Below are 16760 nucleotides of genomic sequence, written 5' to 3' on the forward strand. Positions count from 1 at the left end.
ACTAACGCGAAACGTGTAACGCCATCACAATTCTCATAATAAAATTTTTAAAATGTGCAATATTTCGTACAAGATTTCAATCATTAAAAGGCCGATTACCGCGAAGCTAAAGAACAATTATAAGTCCTATCTACTTTACTTTCCTTTAATCTTTATTTAAAGGTGTGTATAACAATTTCTCCTTAGTTCCTCAAAATATAATTTTTTTGTAAATAAACAATTTATCACTTACGACTTTATTTAAATAAACTATTTCATTACTAATAAATCAAACAGGAATATTTATGAATTCCTGGTAATAATTCCCACAGTTATTTATATCTTATCTCTTATCCCGCTATGTAAATCAGGCGGTGGAGCGATTTTATTTTCATTTCCCTGTCTGTACAGAGTGATTACGTAGTTAGAAAAATAGTGTCATTGGTAGAAAAATGCAAATAACACAAGCCGATGTCAAGATTAAAAAAATTGCTAGTGTTTTTGGAATCGTAGGTCAAATAATTTAAATTACATCAAGATTTTTTATTAATTTTTATTACAGATCCAAGGCCTGGCATGGACACTTATGTCCCTCATTTGCATGATCTATTACTCCAACGACCACTTGGCCAATTTGGAGCCAAAAAGTTACCACGATTATATCGGTTTTTTCATTTACCAATTGTTACTAAACAGTTCGTAATTATCAAAAAAACGAGCTGTAAAATTTAATTTATAATTTCAGACAATGAGGTCGTTTTCACCAAGCAAGCTTTCACAGACGGTGTGTTTTTTGGATTTATGTTGATTTATTTTTTCTTAGACTTGGCTTGGATTGCAGTTTCAGTTCGAGGTAAATTTTGTGCAATTTTCTGATTCCGAAACTAAGATATTTTCAGTTTGGCTTCGACACGAATCAAAAAGTATCAAAGCCTGGAGTTTGGTCACGTTACTGATTTGCGTTTGGGATTTTCTTACAGTGGTTATTCTAGGTGCCGATTACGACAATTGTCTAAGATTTGCAAAAACAAGTAACTCAAAATTAGATTTCGAATTTTATTGCTCGACTGCATTACTTACAGTTCTTGTGATTGCAGCAAAAGGTTTTGTTTTGTGGTTCATTAACTTGTTCCTGGCCTGGGCTATGTTTAAAGTATCAAAAGAAATAAAATAAGTGTAAAAGATTTTTTTTAAATAAAGAAATAAGGAAACGCTAATTTCCATCCTTCCAAACCAAATAACAATAAACCGAAGCAACTTTTCCCATGTAATCCCATTCCGGGTGAAATGGCCTATCTACAGGTGTGTGCGTCTGTGGATTGATGCGCCCTAACAGCCCCTTTCTGGTCGCATTAAATCAACGAAAACACAACATCTCATTGTTGAAATTTATTCGAACTTTGAAACAAATTAAGGGGCCGGAGCTCCCGGAGCGCCCGGATTTCCCGGATTGTTGGCGGCCTCGACGCTCAATTGGTCGAAGAAGTTGGAGAGGGATCTGAAGACTTCAGCTTGGTCGACGTCGGCTTTGCGGAAGCGGTGGAAATGAGGTGTGGAGTAGGCCAAGGTTGAGGCCACAGCAATGACAAGGATCAACAAAATTACAACTTTCGTCATATTTACTATAAAAAAAATAATAAACAACAAATAACACAGAACTAGTTTTTACCTGTTGTTCACTAACACCAAATAAACGTACTGTAAGGATCAGTAGCGATTTTGGTGCTTTTATAGCAAAACTGATCCTCAAAAAGCTCTTTTGACAACTAAATTTGACTACTTGTTTATTAATATCTATCAGGTGTTTCACCTAAATTTAATTAATGACTCTACCATGCTTCTTTCACTTTTTTGATTGGCACATCATACAACTGCATCAACTTATCATAATGATAAGAGATAACACACAACACAACTTAATTAAAAACAGCATGGGCACTGCAATATTGTTGTTGCAAATGGTTACAAGCTTATTTGAGTACACATTATACGTATGATAATCATTATTTATTTTGCACACGAGTTCTGATAACATGTGTTAAAGTCGGTGCTTATAAAAGACATACAGAGTGAACCTGCTAAAAGTACATTTTACTGTGATTTTTTTTCAATTGATTTCTTATATTCAATGAGTCGCTGAGAAAAAAAATATGTATAAGTGATGCTGAAATGTGGTTTTGTACAAGAATTACGTAAAAAATTGTAGGAAAAGAAGTTGAGAAAAGTTTACAATTTATTGCAGTCAAATTCTAATTCGAAGATAATTTATAATTCATTTATTTTTGTTCATTATTATTACAAGTAGTAAATTTTTTGCGTCTAAGAAAAACTTTTTATTCAAAAGACTTTAAAAAAAAACAATTGTGCCTCAATTTTCCTCAAGGAACAATTATCATGCAATAACTCCGGAAATGTTAGAGATAACTATATAAAGTTTATTATCGTTGGAAAGGCTCCTTTAATTATCTATCTTTTTTAAAAAAGATCATTGTTCTCGCACTAATAGTTTTCTCGTAAATTGCTCATAAAGCTAAACTAGGTAAAATTTAAAAAAATTCATAACTAAAAAATTGTTAGGAATTTTGCGATTTTCTTGACGCCAGTCAATTCCCCGGTTCATTTTACATAAGCTAGAATTAAAATAGTTCTACTTTTTTGCACAGTTTTGCAGTAATTAAGAAAATAAAAAAAATAAAAATTTGTTACACCTTAACCGTGTCTCCGAAAAATTCAAAATTTTAAGAAAAAAAAATTGCTAAAGCCCATCACATTTTATACATTTTAAGCTGCTCTTTACAATGGAACAAACCGTTTTGCTCTCAGTCTTAGATTTTCGTCGCAATTGTTTCACTTTTCGTCAAAATTTTTATCAATTTTCGATACCCGGAACATTTATCATGCAATAACTCCGGAAATATAAGAGATAACCCCATAAAGTTTTTATCGTTAAAAAGCTCATTTAATTATCTATATTTTCCAAAAAAAACATTGTTCTCAAACTAGTAGTTTTCTCGTAAATAAATCATAAAAGCAAAAATAGGTAAAATTTAAAAAAATTCATAACTAAAAAATTGTTAGGAATTTTGCGATTTTCTTGACGCCAGTTGATTTCCCGGTTCATTTTACATAAGCTGGAATTAAAGTAGTTCTACTTTTTTGCACAGTTTTGCAGTAATTAAGAAAATAAAAAAACTAAAAATTTGTTAACACCCCACTGTGTCTCCGAAAAATTCAAAATTTAAATAAAAAATTGCTAAAGCCCATCACATTTTATAGATTTTAAACTGCTCTTTACAATGGAACAAATCGTTTTGCTCTCAGTCTTAAAGTTTCGTGGCAATTCTTTCACTTTTCGTCAAAATTTTTGTCGATTTTCGGTACCCGGAACAATTATCATGCAAAAACTCCGGAACTATTAGACATAACCCAACAAAAAATATTATCGTTAAAAAGCTTTTTTAATTATGTATCTTTTTTAAAAAAAAATATTGTTTTCAAACTAATAATTTTCTCATAAATAGGTCATAAAAGCAAAAATAGGTAAAATTTAAAAAAAATCATAACTAAAAAATTGTTAGAAATTTTGCGATTTTCTTGACGCCAGTCGATTCCCCGGTTCATTTTAAATAAGCTGGAATTGAAGTAGTTCTACTTTTTGCACAGTTTTGCAGTAATTAAAAAAATAAAAAAAAATTAAAACTTATTAACGCCCCCCAGTGTTTCCAAAAAATTCAAAATTTTAAGAAAAAAAACGTTGAAGCCCATCATATTACACAGATTTTAATCTACGCTTTACAATAGAATAAATCATTTTACTCTCAGTCTTATAGTTTCGCCGCAATTGTTCCACATTTCGTCAAAATTTTTATCGATTTTCGGTACCCGGAACATTTATCAAGCAATAACTCCGGAAATATTAAAGATAACCCCATGAAGTTTTTATCGTTGAAAAGCTCATTTAATTATCTATCTTTTTCAAAAAAAAAATCATTGTTCTTAAATTAATAGTTTTCTCGTAAACAGCTCATAAGAGCAAAAATGAGTAAAATTAAAAAAATTCATAACTAAAAAATTATTAAAAATTTTGCGATTTTCTTGAAGCCAGTCGATTCCTCGGTTCATTTTTCATTAGTTGGAGTTAAAAAGGTTTTACTTTTTTGCATAGTTTTGCTGTGATTAAGAAAATAAAAAAAATAAAAAATTGTTAACACCCCCCAGTGTCTCCAAAAATTAAAAATTTTGAAAAAAATTGCTAAAGTCTATCATATTTCATAGATTTTGATCTGCTCTTTACAATGCAATAAACCGTTTTACTTTTAGTCCTTCACTTTTCGTCAAAATTTTTGTCGATTTTCGGTACATCTATCATGCAATAACTCCGGAACTGTTAGAGATAACTCTATAAAGTTTATTATGGTTGGAAAGCTCTTTTGATTACCTATCTTTATCAAAAAAGATCATTGTTTTCGCACTAATAGTTTTCTCGTAACTAGCTCATAAAAACAAAAATAGGTAAAATAAAAAAAAATTATAACTAAAAAATTATAAGAAATTTATCGATTTTCTTGACACCAGTCGATTCTCCGGTTCATTTTACATAAACTTGAATTAAAATAGTTACACTTTTTTGCATACTTTTGCCGTAGTTAAGAAAATAAAAAAAAATAAAAATTTGTTAAAAAAATTGCTAAAACCTATCCTATTTGATAGACCTTATTATCGCTGAAAAGCTCTTTAATTTGTCTATTTTTCTCAAAAAAAAATGTTCTAATTTTTTCGTAAATTGCTCAAAAAGCAGAGATAGATAAAAACTAAAAAACTTTTTGTTATCACGAAAAAAAAACCAATTAGCTACAACTATTCGTTTTATTAAATAGACAACATTTCCCTCCATCACACCAATATTTCTACCGTCTTATTTTTTGTTATCAGCTACTGAATTAGGCTGTAGTTATTTTTTGCCCGCCAGTAGTTGAAATATTAAATCAGCCCATGTCAGCGCACCCTCCCAAATGACGCACAAAGTTTTTGCGTGAATTTTTTGCCAATTTCGCGTCACGACACCTCCTCCACAATAATCCACTCCGGAATGGTGAAGTGGGCGCCCCTCTTGTCGTACCTACTATATTAATTAAAAGTTTCCGTGAAGAGCTCAGTTCGTCGGTGATTCCGGAGCACTTGAGCCAGCCACACGTGTAGCCGCTGCATGCACATCCTGCTGGAAATGCGATTCAGTGTACCGTGGCCGCATGTTCCGTGTATGCATCAGAGTCCGGATCCTGCTATGCTGGAATCATTAGTGGAGGAGTAGCGTGATAGGGCACACGAACGGCCGCTGCTGCTATCGTCGCTTCCGTTCGAGCATTGCAGGAAACTACACCCACACCCTCCCACCCACATGCCAAAATAAAATATACATCGTAATTAAACGGGGAGAGGGTTAAGATAAATCGGAGGGTTTTTTATACTTCACCTGTGGAATTGATACAAGGAGGGTGTGCGAATGACAATAACTAATTTCCAATCGCAATTTTGGAGCTTTTAAAGAAATAACCTACTGGTAAATAAACGAATTTAGCATTTTGATTAATAAACTGGATAGACGTTTAACTGTGACCGTTTTTCAAAAAATTAAATAAATTCAAAATTTATTAAATTATTTGATGGAATTTTAATAATTTATTGCAAACCCCACAATTTTCAACAATTCCAAACTCACAAGGTCACCTAATTGAAAAAAAAAATCAAATACTAAACATTCAATTAAATACAGACTGCACTAAAAGTAAAGCATAAAATTCATACCTTTGTTATTAGTCAGTTTTCAAAAAAAAATGTACAGGTCGGTTTTATTTTTTTAATGTTAGATATTGACATCATTGTGACATTTCTGATGACATTGGTTTTTGGGTAGTGACGTCAATTTTTTTTTTTTTTATAAAACAACCAACATTTTTGTTCACTGTTTTTGATAGTACACATTTAATTCATTATGGTAAGAAAAAAAAATAGATTAAAAAAATATTGAAAAGAAACATAATGGGCTTTATCCTTTTGTTCATAACTTTCTTACAAGCAACAGATGTTTTTTTTCATATTTTTTTGCAAAATTAGCATAAAACGTGTTTTTAAATGATTCTCATCTAGTCGTCTGTAAATTTCTCATGTAAAATCAAAAAATGCCGCTTCATAGATCTAGTGACAGACATTTAGACATGGAATATTACCATTCTTCATTTATTCAGTCTCGAATTCGTAAATAAGCTTCGATAATAAAAATGTTTTCTTGCACATTTTAACAATTTAGTTGTATTTTAACGAAATTTTTAAAGAAATTAATTGAATTTCACAACTGAAAGATTTGACATTTGTTGACAGAGGATTCAATTGAGTAGAGCGGCACATTTTTCTTTACATGTAAACCAATTTCAACGTTAACTAGATGAGAATCATTTAAAATAAAAACACATTGTATTTAAAATACATCACTGTTTAAAAAATAAAACAAGAACAAAAAATTGAACTCTTTGTGTAAGACTCTCAATAACATTCATATCTTTTTTATTTTAATTTCTTCTTTTCAATCTACATTAATTACAAAAAACAATGAAAAATTGTGACTTAGTTAAATTATTTTATTTTTTTAGACATTGGTATAAGTTGAAGTAGACAAATACAAAATTCTAGCAGTTAGCATTAAAAAAAAATTTATAAATTAAAATTTTAGAACCAAAAATCAAGAAAGAAAAATTAAGTAACTTTGTGACGTCAATGGTTTTTGTTTACTATTCTTGATAGAACATTTTTTACATTTTCAGGTATAAAAAATAAAATTAAATAATAAAAAATAAAATACACAGCAGACTTTAACTTTTTGTTCTTGCATTATTTTAACACAAAAACAATAAACCCTTATAAATATAGCAAGTAAAAACAGCAAAACCTGTGTGAAAAATTACTTATCAATGACTTCTTTTACTTTTGAATTTAATTTCCTTCTTTTTTATTTTTTTTTTAATTTTTTTTAATGTCATAACTGTTGCTAAAATGTCGAAGATCTTTTTGAAAAATCACCCATAACAAAGATTTTTTCCGTTTCTTTGCGTTCAGGCTCAATAAATGTGTAGATTTCAAATAATAAAATAAAGTATCCTAGAGCCAAAAAAATTAGTGAAAACACAATTATTATCACATCCAACAAATATTTTTGATGTTCCTCTTTTAGTTTATTTCTTTAAAAACGCCATTCCAATTCACTTGTTTGATAAGTTTTCTTTCTAGAAACGGAGAACGAAAATTTCTAAGTCTTAATTTGAATATTAGACAAGTTTATTTCAATTTTTTTATGCTACCTGTTTAAGTGATCAAGGTTTTGCTGGTCCACTGCTTCCATAATTTAAGTAATCCCAAAATAAATGAAATAATTTCGAAGAAAAATTTAAATTGAAGTTATAAAAAAATGAACCTTTACATAATAACCAGTTCACTCTTTTGGTTAACAAAAACTAATTGGTATTTATTCCGATTTTAGCATTTTTTTTTTAAAATATATAAAATATTGAAAAAATCAACATCGTCCAATAATTATTTTTACAATAATTGGAAAAGCACCAAAAAACTTGTTTAAAATTTTTTTAAAATTAGTTCTGTTGGAATTCAGAAAACAGTTTATTCAAAAACTCTCACTTTTTTCATTTTTTATATTTAACACAAAAATTCGATCACTGTATTCTATATTTAATTTTAGTGAGCACCATTACTAATTAGAAACTTAACTTCCCAGTTATAAACTTAAGTTTATGTTTTGTGTAAGTATAACATTTATAATGCCAGAATTAAATGGTTTTTATTGTTGTACCGGAAGAATTTTCAGTTTCAAACTTTATTCCCCCTCATAAAGTCTTCAGTTTATGTTTATTTTAATTAAAATAAAATTTAATAGTATTTTTTGTTTGACTTGAAACATCCATGTTTTCCTACCCTTGACCCACTTTCCCCATCTTTCCGATGCGTGTACGTTTGTGATTAGTCTTGTGCCCTACAAGGGCCGCCCTTGGCTCAACTTTAATGTTGCATTTGCCGTCCCGCATGTTAATTTCGGTTCGCTTTTTAACATAGAAACCCACTGACAACAGGAGATAGCAGTCGTCATATTTCACAGCATTTTCATCTGGTGCTATCACGAGCGTGGCTTTCCATTTATTATCGACCCTCTCTCCAGTTGACGTTTGACTTATGCACATAAATAACGAAATAAAGTGGTTTCAGACTTGTTTCGCTTTCGGACACAACTACGCCAAATTATAAGGCAGAATTGGAAACAACCACGTATTATTCAATACTAAACTCAAAAAATTTGCATTTTGTCAGATGGAAAGTCGATCAATTTAATCGCCAGGTTAGGGCAAATAATTTTTAACGAATTTTTCTAAGATCGTAATGATTTATTTGTCACCAACTGCCAAACCGTTTTTCCCATATGTAGTTTTTAAAGCTGCGATGTCTAATTCTAACTTACAGTTTTTTTAGATTTTTTTTACAATTATTTCTCATAATAGTTAATTAATTAAATAATATTAGTTCAATGTAAAAAATTATTAGACAAAAGATAATTTAAAACCTAATTTAGTTTTTCTTGATTTTCAGATACATTTTTTTTAATTTGCTATTTTTTTGGTCTACAGTCTTTCTTATGACTCATTTTTCAAAAAAAAACCTTGAACAAATGAATTGTATTTCTGTAAATAAGCACTACATTTTAACATTATTTCAAAATTTATAACGTAATTGGTTTTTGAAAAATTTAGTTTTTTTTATTTTTTTTACTGACAACATATTTTCTTTTTGTTTTTGATAGTTTATTGCTCTAACTTTCTGGAAAACATATAAAAAATAAACAAAAAATTAAAGATCAAGGCAAATAAAAAAATTAAAGTAAATTATCTATTTGCTCTAATTTTACTTTATAAGGAGTGATTCCAGTAAACAAATAACATCTTTAAAAGTTCATCCCTAATTTTTTCAATTACCTTATTTAGTTATTTATTATTTATTTAAAATATAACAACTCAACTTTTTCGCTCGTCTTTTTAACTTTTTTGATATAGAAAGAGTTCTAAATTTTGAAACAGAGTTTTGTTTAACACCTTTTTATTTATTTTATTTAATTAATAATAAAAATTTTGTTTTTTGGAAAATAGTATTATTTTTAAATTTTTCTAAATAAAAAAAGTCCAAAAAAATATAAAAATTTTATGTTTCTTGTTTGTAATTTTTAATTTTTTCTACAATTTATTGTAATTAAACTTATTTAATTGATTTAAACTAAGAAGCCGCAAAATGCTTAAATATTGCTTTATGCAAAATAATTTAATTAAATTAAATTCACGTTAACGTTTTGGTGCTAACAAAAATGTTATTAAAAATTTTGTATAAACTATCACTGTTTAGAAAAACATTAGAAATAATAAAATTTCGACTTCATATTTTTCAGTTTTATTAATATTGATATTATAAATAAATTAATATTAATTATAAAAATAAGTAAAAAGAAACTAAAATCACACATATTAAAAAAAGAGCAAACACCAGTTTCTGTGCACTGATTAGTTTTTGAGATATAAGATAATAAAAAAACTTATAAGATATATAGTGTTATTATTTTTTAATTGTGAAAAAACGAGTAATAGGTCCATATTTACACAGAATTTTATTATTGGAATTAAAATTCTTGAAAACTAATGCAGGTTTGTAATAAAAAATTCAAAAAATACAAAAAAATATGAATTATCAAGTCCTAGAGTTTTCCAATTATGTAATACACACGCGTTTATTATTTTAATTCAAATATCATATCTCTTTTTTGTTGCAATTTACTCGTACACTTGCAAAAAATGGTGGATGCGCCGGGATAATTACAAACATCGTTTAAAAATAGTAACTTTTTTACATTTCTTTAATCAAATTTTTATATTTTCTTCGTTTATTTACCTTCTAAAAAACTAAACAATGTGTTAAAAAATTTCTATCACGTCACAGTTAATTGTTTTTGCGTTAATAAGATTTAGGGTGGGTATAGATAAAGCTCTGTTAAAATTTAAGTCGTTGCTAAAAGTTAACAACGCTTCAATTGAATCACGTGGTCAGTTAATCAAGCATTTAATTGCAGATTAAATTAATAATTTTTCTATAAATCGGTCCTTAATCATAATTTTAAGGGTTTATGATAAAAAATTTGTTTTTTAGAAAATAGTATTATTTTTATTTTACTTTTTCCAAACAAAGGAATACAAAAAAGATATTAAAATTTTATGTTTCTTGTCTGTAAATTTTTTACAAAATTTTCTACAGTTTATTGTAGTTAAAATTATTTAATTCATTACAATTAAGGAGCTGCAAAATGCTTAAATATTACTTTATGCAAAACAATTAAATTAAATTAAATTCACATTAACGTAACATTATTTAGAAAAACATTAGAAATAATAAAATGTCGATTTCATATTTTTCAATTTTATTAATATTGATATTCTAAATAAATTAATTTTAATTATAAAAATGAGTAAAAAACTAATAAAAATCACACATATTTAAAAAAAAACAAACACCAGTTTCTGTGCACTGATTAGTTTTTGAGATATAAGATAATAAAAAAACTTATAAGATATATAGTGTTATTATTTTTTAATTGTGAAAAAACAAGTAATGGGTCCATATTTACACGGAATTTTATTATTGGAATTAAAATTCTTGAAAACCAATGCAAGTTTGTAATAAAAAATTCAAAAAATACAAAAAAATATGAATTATCAAGTCCTAGAGTTTTCCAATTATGTAATACACACGCGTTTATTATTTTAATTCAAATATCAAATCTCTTTTTTGTTGCAATTCACTCGTACATTTGCAAAAATGGTGGATGCGCCGGGATAATTACAAACATCGTTTAAAAATAGTAACTTTTTTTACATTTCTTTAATCAAATTTTTATATTTTCTTCGTTTATTCACCTTCTAAAAACTAAACAATGTGTTAAAAAATTTCTATCACGTTACAGTTTATTGTTTATTGCTTTAATAAGATTTAGGGTGGGTATAGATAAAGCTCTGTTAAAATTTAAGTCGTTGCTAAAATTTAATAACGCTTCAATGTCATCACGTGGTCAGTTATTCAAGCATTTAATTGCCGATTAAATTAATAATTTTTCTATAAATCGGTCCTTAATCATAATTTTAAGGGTCCATATAACCTTTTTTGGCAAACTAATAAGAAGCGGTTTATAGAAGCGTTATTAAGTTAATCTGCAATTAAATGCATGATTAACTGATCACGTCACCAAACTAAAGCAATTTGATTTGTCCATCCGCGTTTTTAATTTTTAACAACGAATTAAATTTTAACAAAGCCGGTTTATTGAAACATTATTTATTTAATCCGCAATTAAATGCGGCTAACTAATCACCTGACCAAATTGAAGCATTTTGATTGGTCCATTTCTGGTGTTAACTTTGAACAACGAATTAAATTTTAACAGAGCTTTTTACAAACCGGCGCCAAATGTTTTTTCATCTTCATTAAAAAGTCCATTATTTGATGATTTCGTCATTTAAATTACGATAAAAAATTGGGTATTCTATTTTTCAAAGTTTAATTTATTTATATGTTCTTAATCTTCCGGACAAGATAGATAAATTAGTTTAGGTATACTTTAAGTACGATGAATTCTGTTTTTGTCGCTTTATTCTTTATTGGATTTATTTTTTCTATTTAGTCTCATTTTCTATTCTAGAATTTTAGTTTAGTTTAAATTTTTTTTAAGGTTCTTCCAAATTATTAATTTCTAACACACCGTACAAAATTTCTGATTTTTTTTTTCATGAAATGTGGAAATTCCTTACATTGTTCGTCATCAAAACCAAATCAAATCTACCGTAAATTAAATCTAAATTTAATAGAGTATTTCGATTTGAAAGCAGGAAAATTCATGTTGTGGCAATAAAATCCAGCGAATTCTTGCGTTGAATGTGTTCAAAAGCTCAAAATACAGTGCATAACGCTAATTTAATATGGGTGGTTGTTGCGAATGTTTCCAGAGGCGTGAAATATGGCCCCCTTGACATTTTTCGCAATATTGCCCTTGTCACCGTCGGCGTAAAGTTACAAACCGTGCCATTAAATCATCACTGTATTTCCATAATAACATGCGACAACGACAATTATACGTGCAGACGTGTCACATACCGAATTACGTCTCAATAGCACGTAAGCTCGCAAGATTAGCGAATCAAACTAGCGCAAAAAGCCGCCAAAAATGATAGTTGGAGATGATCCCGGGCTTATCTCCGTCCCCACGTCGTTATCTCCCACATTGCAATTCCGGATCAAATTTACAGCTCTGTCCATAAAGTGGCGTGTATTATCTTATTTGCAACTCGTAAAACGGAATCCTGTTGATAACGCCCCGAAGTACAATGCAAAAATTAACGTCGCAATATAACTTTAATTATAGCCGTAATGGGAACACAAGGTGTAGGAACAAAGCACGGCCGCGAACAATGCCAAACAATGCTTTTGTATTTATATTGTTGAATAAATCGATTTTCAATGTATAATGGGAGTAATTAACGAAAACGAAAAATATTACTTGTGGAGGGCGCGCTTGTGTACGATGTGCGGCTAATTTTATATTCATAGAAAAAATAAACGCTCCGACACAATCTTCTTATATTCGAGTTTATGGCACTGGTTAAAAACGACGGGGGTTAGACGATACAAATAACGATTACGGACGAAAGGCAGCGAATATTTCAAAAGACGGTGTAAATATTTAAGAATTTTTAGCAGAATTTATTCCAACGAGATGTCGGATAAACTCAAAGCAAGATTAACGCACACTTTATTTTTTATTACATTGCTTGACTCGATCGCAAATTGACGAATTTTTTATGGTTAAGGGTCCATTATTGACACGTCCAACACAACAGAATTTTAATTAGAGTCCGATGGTTATTTATAGATTCTTGATTAATTAAATATTCCAAATTCGAACACTGGAGTTTTTTTTAGAACAAACACGTCACAACTTTTTGCCTAATAATGGATTAAATTGTGACATTGTTGCATTATCGACTGTTTTTATTGAGACAATTTAATGAAATTGCATTTGATAATATCGAAGCGATATTAGATACGATCTAGAAACTTTTTACTAACCAATCATTAAATTCACAATATTAAAACATTTCTTCAAAGTTTTACCGAAAAACATAATTTTATAGCAAAATATTTAATACATATACTTAGCAAAAATAGTGGATGCGCTGGGATAACAACAAATAAAGTTTAAACATAGTAAACTGTTTTACATTTTAATCAAATTTTAATATTTTTTTTGTTTATTTACCTTCTAACAAACTAAACAATGTGTTAAAAAAATTCTATTACGTCATAAGAAAAAATAATTTCCTTATTTCCTTAGATTTAAATTCATTATTTTTAAAACAAAAACACAAAAAACTCAATTTTTTTAAGCTTGTTCCGTTCAATCTAGCGCTTTTTTCGAAAAAAAATTCGATGAATTCGAATGTTATGTCAAACACTAATGATTGAAAAAATTAGCCTGGAACACATTATTTAATAAAATGTTTGAACAAATTTTAAATCGAAACAAAATGTTTTTTCTTGGCTTAGAAATATGTTGTAAATCCGTATAAAATGTATAAATTATAAAATTAAGCCGGAAATACGTCATGGTTTTTTTTGACCGAAAATTCACTATGAACAAAATTGTGTAAAAACAATGTAGAAAATTTTTTGCCGAACAAAACCGCTAAACTATTAAATAAAACTTTCTATTTCGAAACATTGTTGCATTATCGACAGTTTTTATTCAGAAAATTTAATAAAATTGCATTTTTGATAATATCGTAGATACGACCTAGAAACTTTTTACTAACCAATCATTAAATTCACAAAATTAAAACATTTCTTCAAAGTTTTACCGAAAAACATGGTTTTATAGCAAAATATTTAATAATACATATACTTAGAAAAAATGGTGGATGCGCCGGGATAACAAAAATAAAGTTTAAACATAGTAAACTGTTTTACATTTCTTTAATCAAATTTTTAGATTTTTTTTTGTTTATTTACCTTCTAATAAACTAAACAATGTGTTAAAAAATTTCTATTACGTCATAAGGAAAAATAATTTTCTTATTCCCTTAGATTTAAATTCATTATTTTTTAAACATAAATAGATTAACAAAAACACAAAAAAACTCAATTTTTTTAAGTTTGTTATTAGATACGATCTCGAAACTTTTTACTAACGAATCATTAAATTAACAATATTAAAACATTTCTTTAAAGTTTTACCGAAAAACATGGTTTTATAGCAAAATATTTAATACATATATTTAGCAAAAATGGTGAATGCGCCGGGATAATCACAAATAACGTTTAAAAATAGTAACTTATTTTACATTTCTATAATCAAATTTTTATATTTTTTGTTTATTTACCATCTAACACACTAAACAATGTGTTAAAAATTTCTATTACGTCAAAAGAAAAAATAATTTTCTTATTTCCTTAGATTTAAATTAATTATTTTTAAAACATAAACACAAAAAAACTCAATTTTTTTAAGCTTGTTTTGTTCAATCTAGCGCTTTTTTCGAAAAAAATTCGATAAATTTGAATGTTATGTCAAACACTAATAATCGAAAAAATTAGCTAGGAACACTTTATTTAATAAAATGTTTGAACAAATATTAAATCGAAACAAAATGTTTTTTCTTTGCTTAGAAATATGTTGTAAATCCGTATAAAATGTATAAATTATAAAATTAAGTCGGAAATACGTCATGTTTTTTTTGACCAACAATTCACTAAAGACAAAATTGTATAAAAACAATGTAGAAAATCTTTTGCCGAACAAAACCGCTAAACTATTAAATAAAACTTTCTATTTCAGAACATAAACGATAAACGCACAAAATTTTAAAGATTTTGATAAGATTACTTTAGTAACTGAATTTTTTATGAAGGCAAATAAAATTATTTATATATTAATGATTTATTTAATACTAATAAAAAATTGTCTAAAAATCTCTTATTTGCTCTAAAACAACTCACTAAATTAGAAAAAAAATTAAAATCATATATGATTATTCTATATATTTTCAGCATTTTCGACAAAACATTCAGTCAAATTTTCAAAAAATGCTACACAAATAAACCAAAAATGCCTAAATTAAAAGAAATGTGTCCATAAATTTAATGAATTGTATATGAATTTAAAATCCCATTTTTCAGCGAAAAATATAAAATCGTTGATAAATTAGGTTTGAAATTTTCTATAAATTTAGAAACTTTTACTAGTAATTAAGTAAATTAAGCATTTTTTTGCAAAAAGCAGAAAGCTAACTGCATTAATTATTAAACCTATTGATAAAACCACGTATTACCATGAAATTCACTCCGAAATGTAATTTTTCTGTTTATTTTGTTTGATTTAGAACGTTTTTCGACAATAAATTTTAAAGATTCTACCAAACAAAAGTAAAAATTCGAGAAATTACTTTTAAAACGAATTGTTTTCTAAAATTTTAGTATGTTTTTTAAATCACAATAAGATGTAAAATTGTTACATTTTAGGCTTAAAATGTTGATTTATTGTAAATTTAGAAACGTTTTTTATAGATTAAGTAAACTAGAAGTATTTTGCCGAAAAATCCGAAATATAAATACATTAATTTTTGTTAATTTTGAAACATTTTTCAATAAATGACTGACGCTCTAAAACAGGAAATAATATTTTGACAAAAATTCATACAAAATTCACTATAAAATGTAATTTTTCTGTTTATTTAGTTTATTTAGAACATTTTTTGACGTGAAATTCCATATAATTTTAAAGATTTTGTCAAACAAAAATAAAAATTCGAAAAATTTCATCTGAAACAAATTGTTTTCTAAAATTCTAGTATAACCTTTGAATTATAATAAAATGTTACATTTTAAGCTTAAAATGTGTTGTTATCCGTGACTTTAGGACCATATGAAATAAAACCAGAGACATAGAAAATCACAAAAGTAAGTCGGAAATGCGTCATTGGCGCATTTTAACCAGAAATTCACTAAATTTAAAAAATTGGAACAAAGACATTTTGAAATTTTGGTTCTTCCGACAGCTTTATCATAGCAGTTTTTATTATAAAGTCATTGAATTGCCAAAATTTAAATAGAAAATTGTTAAAGTAGATTTGGAGTGTATAATTTTCACTTAATTAAAAAAAATCTAAAAATAAAGACATTATGTGTGTTTTTAAAAACACTACAGTTTACATATTTGCTAATAAAAAATCTAAGTAATTTCTACATCGGGTGGAATCAAATCAAGAATACTTTTGTGCAGAAAAACGCCAGCACTACAAGTACCTATTTTGTAGGAACCTAGAGTATAACTAAACTAGGAAAGAAAATACCGAAAAATGTATTAGAAAACTTGCCGAACACGTTATTTATCATTGTTCCAAATCATCACAAAAAAATGTAACTTAATCATTTGACTAAAAAAAATCGTGTTGTTTAGCTTGTGAGGAAACAATTAGAGTCGTCGTCGTTGCAGTCGTGTCAGCATATTTATTATGAGTTTCCTCTCGGGTTTGGCGTCGCCTTCCGCCTCTTCAGCATTCACATCAGGCCTTTACGGCGTAATGTTTCTTTGATAACCCATAAGAATTTGGGAGTCGACGCTCATGGCCGTTGCGACAGTT

General features: G+C 27.7%; 1 long non-coding RNA gene and 1 other non-coding gene across 2 annotated transcripts; one reads left to right on the plus strand and one right to left on the minus strand.

The window, feature by feature from the left end:
* The first annotated feature begins 333 nt into the window (after positions 1-333).
* On the plus strand, positions 334-1190 carry LOC107397703 (uncharacterized). The gene is made up of 4 exons (XR_010335503.1): positions 334-488; positions 542-674; positions 725-832; positions 879-1190. It is a non-coding gene; the product is annotated as an uncharacterized LOC107397703 (transcript).
* Positions 1191-1353: 163 nt separating this feature from the next.
* LOC135267165 (uncharacterized) lies at positions 1354-1957 on the minus strand. Its single transcript, XR_010335505.1, has 2 exons — positions 1649-1957; positions 1354-1601 (listed from the first exon to the last, which is right to left on the minus strand). It is a non-coding gene; the product is annotated as an uncharacterized LOC135267165 (long non-coding RNA).
* Positions 1958-16760: the final 14803 nt, after the last annotated feature.

The sequence above is a fragment of the Tribolium castaneum genome, chromosome 1, assembly GCF_031307605.1.
Source record: "Tribolium castaneum strain GA2 chromosome 1, icTriCast1.1, whole genome shotgun sequence".
Lineage (NCBI taxonomy): Eukaryota > Metazoa > Arthropoda > Insecta > Coleoptera > Tenebrionidae > Tribolium > Tribolium castaneum.